This window comes from Triticum aestivum, chromosome 4A, assembly GCF_018294505.1.
Source record: "Triticum aestivum cultivar Chinese Spring chromosome 4A, IWGSC CS RefSeq v2.1, whole genome shotgun sequence".
Lineage (NCBI taxonomy): Eukaryota > Viridiplantae > Streptophyta > Magnoliopsida > Poales > Poaceae > Triticum > Triticum aestivum.
Genome location: NC_057803.1, coordinates 649,240,630 through 649,246,040, shown reverse-complemented (window position 1 = coordinate 649,246,040; position 5,411 = coordinate 649,240,630). Strand labels below are relative to the sequence as shown.

The window sequence follows — 5,411 nt, the reverse complement described above, 5'->3', positions numbered from 1 at the left end:
ACTCCGGCCCCGGGGCAGCGGCCAACGGCCAACGAAGCCCTTCACCTGCACCGAACCAGCACCTCCAGCCCCAGTCGAGATCCGCCAGGCAGCCGCCAGATCCACATTCACAAACCTGCAGCCAGGGGAAGACGCGGTATGAGCAACCCGGACCACAACGTCATGCGAGCGCCCAATCCCCACCATACCGGACCCGAACCTCCCTCCATGGTCCTAGCCTCGTGCCACCTACCGGGACCCTGTATCTAAACCTAACCGGAATGGCCAGATGTGGCCGGGATTCAACCTGCCCACAGCGACCCATGATGGACTCCCCGCAACCTCCACACTTTAGAGGAACGCTAGAGAACCACGGAGCCACCGCCAGGCGACCGCGCCATGGACCCTCGCGGCCGCTGCTGAGCCGCTAGGCCCTGCTTCAGCAAGCGCCTCCGCTCGCAGGAAGGACCGTGACCTCCAAGATCCAAGCGGAGAGGAAAGAGTTAACCCTACCGCCACCTATGCCGGCTGGGCATCGCCTAGCGGCGACCATCGATGGCAGCGGATAGGGTTCCTCCCATGATGCGCCTCGTGGGAGCAGGGAGGTAGTTCAAGCTCTGATAGGTTAGATTGAGCCTAACAAATTGGTGCAATTACCATAAAACATAATGGCCACATGGCTACCTTGACAAACTTGAACTCAGTGGGCAATTTTGCCGGAAGTTGGTGCTCTGAAAGAAGGACAATAAAAATATGAAGATATGGATTGTCTTGTGGAACACCTTGACAAATTTGAACTCAAAGGGAAGTGCTGTTGGAAGATGGTGCTCTGAATGAAGTACAATAAAAAGGCAAAAATATTGGTTGTCCGTGGGATGTCCCACAAGACAAAGCACAAGAATTGACATGCACATTTATACATTAGAGAAAGAAAAATACCTCCTCATCCAACAAAACCTGGATATCCCTATGAAGATTAAAATGTGGCTTTTTGGTTGGAGTGGATATTGATGTGTTAGAAACAATTAGTCGGGAGATCAAAACCTACTTGGTTACTAGAATAGTTAAAAACAAACGGAAAAGTGTGTCATTGCAGTTGCAACTGTATATGCCCCCCCTTATGAAGAAAGAAAGCAACCTTTTTATTTCTGAATTACATGAGATGTTTCTAAATAGGTCAGGGCCTCCTATTGTTGGTGGTGATTTTAACCCCGTGAGAAAACAAGAAGATACCAGCAGTGGTAGGATGATAATGTGTCGGTTGGACCAAGAAAACAACCGACAAGTCCACCTTGTACACAATTCTACTACGTTTCGGCAAGATCAATGCAACAACCCACTAGCTATAGCTAGATCACTAATGGGCTTCTTTTGGTAGAAGAAACATTGCTAGAAACACAAGCACTTGTAGCCAATTTTGTGGTAGTGGATATCGTCTAGACCGTCACATCTCCTGGCGATGTAGATGGAAATGTTCACATTGGAAGGGTAGTGATGATATCCTTGCTAATATAAGGCTCTATGGGATCAGGTTGATTCTAGCATTGTGATGAACAACAATGTCCTGTAGGACTGCCATCAGAACACAATGTTCCATAATGAGATCGACCCATCCTCTCATTCCCGGTGCCTCTTATTCTATAATGGTCATCACACACTGTTATTTTTTCCTTCTCTTGTCTCTCCAACCTGCTAGCTAGCACCCACCCTTTCTCATATGTGGACTGCTCAAATGATAGTACTCCTCATATCAACATTATATAGAGGATGCTTCAATTAATTCAGATTGGAGGGAGTAGCAGAAATGGTTGTTTTGTCTAGCACATTTACTGAGAGACTTTATGGCAAGCGTGGCTATACCTGAGTGAAGATTAAGTAGTAGTGTTATATGGTTGTTGGACGAGTACATAGGAGTACAATTATGCATTGGTTCCTATCCAACAAACTTTACTGGTTTATAAGATGCTAGAGTACCCTCCATTTGATAGCAATTGTGGATGCTACCCTTTTTTGTGTCGGCCGACTAATTTACAGTTTTCGGTTTTGGTTGTTCGCGCTCGACCAGCTTCTAATTCATTTGACACGTCCGAGAAGGTTCACAAGTGAAAGGCAAGCGGGGATCGTTAAGCATTGGTCCTTGAAATGAGATGATTCTGCTTCAGTTTTACTATGAGAAAATGTTGTGTGAACGACCCGAGCAGTAAATTATAGCTACCAATCCCCTCCTGCCCTTGAGCCCCACACGTCGCCACCTTCTTTTCACTTCTCTCATTCACCTTCTCTTCTCGATCTCCATCGCCTGGTCACCACCGCCTTTCGTCCCACCTCACTTCGTTCTCCATAGTCGATCTCTTCCCAGCACCCTGACCAGACAGCGTGACCTCACAACAGTACTAGCTTATGTTTCAATCTTTGGATGAAAATCCAATGGACAGAAAAAGAAATGACTCAAACAAGAAAAAAATAATGCACCTATCGGGTCCTATTTTTTCTAATCTTTTTCGCAGCATCAATGATGTTGCGCTGGCATTGCAGTTGCATACATACAGCGACATGTACATATCTCGAGCTCATAGGATTATCCGACAAATACGTATATGTATCGTCCTTGGCCGAAGTTTTCTGGCAGGATGTTTTGTTAATCACGGAAGGTTTTTTTTGTGACAAGACCTGGAGATATCAGAAGTGACAATGCTGGCATGAGTAACGAGAAATCATGTGAAAAACACGATAGCCTGCCAGTGCAAGGCTTTCTGCGAGCATACGATGATGTCACCTGTTTTCATTTCTTGAAAGTCCCTGGCAGAGGAAAGGGTTGTTGGTCATGGTGCTACATCTAAACTTGACGTTTCTCTGATTACCCTTACGTGGCTAGGAAAAGCAATGAGTCAAGGGAGCACTAGCATGTCTTTCTTGGGTTGATTGACATATTGCAATTCTATGACTGGTAAACTTGAGTGCACAGATTCAACTCCATAAGATTTGGTGTTGTTCTGGCCAGGAGAAAATTTTATCTCTTTCCTTGTGCCTTCTATTCTTTGAAGCTCTTCATATTTTTCATTATTTGTAATTCCCTCTAGGTAGGCCACTAGATCCATGGTTTTTGGATTTTGATTTGCATTTGGCTTGCTGATATACTTTGGGTGAAGATGAAGAAATATTTAGACCCACATCGTTGTGTTCACACTTTGCGGTGCTTTTTTCCATGTTTCTTTGTTGTGACTTGTTGCATCATCTTGCATAACATGATCATTGAAGATGAGAAGGCATGCCTGAGAACTATCGATGCATAACCAATGAAAATTATGTTGAGCCAGAGCACGTTGCAAATAGGATATAGAGATTCCTCGAAGCACATCGCAGGATCCAGAACCTAGAAGTTCATACCCAGCTACAATATGATCTAGTTGAGCATCAGTGGCATCTCCATAGCACTTCGTAGTTGTGCATTTAATTATCATGATATTTACTTCATCTGAACCCTTATGTGTGTTTGAATTTGAATAATTTGCTTTGTAAATTATGAATTTTAATATTCGTGAATTGTGTAAACCTTAATTATTATGATTGGTTTTAACATGTGTGCAAATATGTAGTTGAAATCATTTTGGGTGAGGCTTTCCAGGAGCCGACAATGCAACGGCCTAGCACGTGGCAATACTGAAAGTGATATGTGATTTAATTTATTAATTTGTTGCATTCTGTAGTCCAGCATGCGGTTCGCCTCACTTCCTTTTGGCACTACTACTGGTCATGAAAGCTCACACGAACGGTAGCTTTGCATCCAAAATGGATACATCACCGAAGTATGAGATCCAACAAGTACTCTTGCTCTGACTCCTGGCATCTCCTATTCCCAACAACTAATCTATCGCATCCTCTTTCTGCCCGTCTCATCCATGCTTTATACTACTATTATTGGACTTTCACATCCATGTCGATTTGATATGATAGCTACAGAAAAGTGTGTGTCGCCTAACAGAGCATGATTCCACTTGGGTGTAGAATGAACAGAAATATATATACGCGCACGCGCACAATTAATAAGCAGTGGATCTGCATGGTTGAATGTTATGGAACCCATGCTATAAACTAGTACATCGGTGTATCACGTGAAAACCCATAGGTGAGTGAATACATGGAAATCTTTGAAAGTGGGCCATCAATTCACTAAGGAAGGTGAGATCACACGTGGGGTGATAGCCAGCCACTTAAACGTGATTTTGGAGACAACCATCTTCTTCTCTTATCTACCATCAGGAAAGCCTGATCGTTTCGTCTTTATTGTTATGGCGCATTGGATAGGGATGAAAACGAAACGGAAACGGACAGAATATCATTACTCTTTCCTCCCCGTTATCTTTTTTTCCTCTGAAAAAACAGAAATTTTCCACTCGTTTTTAATTCCTTACAGTGGAGACCTGCTCTCTGCCACCCGTGAGCCCTCGCCCTCCGATGGGTGTGAGCCATAGCTCTTCGTAAGCTTTGACTAGTCCTTCAGAGCATCAGTGGCATGCCCCTCCTCTGTCCCTTGCCATGCCCCCGCCTCCTTGTAGCCTTGCACTAATAAGTAATGGGGTGCCTTTTAATGATTATTTTTCTTTCTTAATCGATACTCCTGAAGCATCTAAATTGACTCGTTGAAGCTAGCATGTGCATACATACATACAGTTACATGTACATGTCTCGAGCCCGTAGGACTCTCGGACTAAGTACCTATATGTATCGTCCCTTGGTGGCCTAACACTACATGCGTCAGGCTCTGACTTCTGAGTGATTCCCACCATTTTTTACAGCACTACTTTCACTCTTTCAGACAGTGCTAAGTGAAGAAGCGGATGATGATCTGATCTCTACGATCCCCTGTTGGAGCATAGGAAGAAGTTGCGAGAGCCCAGGTCAAGCACAGTATCTCATCGTCAGTGATCGATGCAGCTCTAAGTTGGACTGGAGGACTAGTCAATTGAACAATGGAATACATCACAGACGGCTTGTTACGTATACGTACCATCGAGAGCGTACTTGGAGAGGTGCAGCTTGAACCGCCCGGCCGCGTCGGTGGCGCCGCCATCGGCGGGGAGCGGCGGCCTGCGCCCCGCCACGGGATAGGCGGCACGCGCCAGTTCGGCCACAGTGACGTCGGCGCCCAGCAGCACATGCACCGGCTATAGGCTCCGCTCCACCGTCACGTTCACCAGCAGCCGCGTCAGCCGCGGCGCCGGTCCCTCCGACGGTGCCGCCACCGGGTGGCCCAGCAGCGCCTCTACCGCGGCTAGCACGTGCACTGAGCTCCTCATGGCCGCCCGGGACGGAGAGAGAAATCCATCGACATCGATCGATGGTGTGTATGTACGTGGCTTCTAAAGAAGCAAGAGACGAACTGTTTGTCTGACTGACTGATGTTCACACTGACACTGACAATCTCTATCTCT

General features: G+C 45.9%; 1 pseudogene; it reads right to left on the bottom strand.

Moving 5' to 3' along the window:
- Positions 1-4,791: 4,791 nt before the first annotated feature.
- On the bottom strand, positions 4,792-5,276 carry LOC123084186 (uncharacterized; annotated as a pseudogene).
- Between the last annotated feature and the right edge of the window lie 135 nt (positions 5,277-5,411).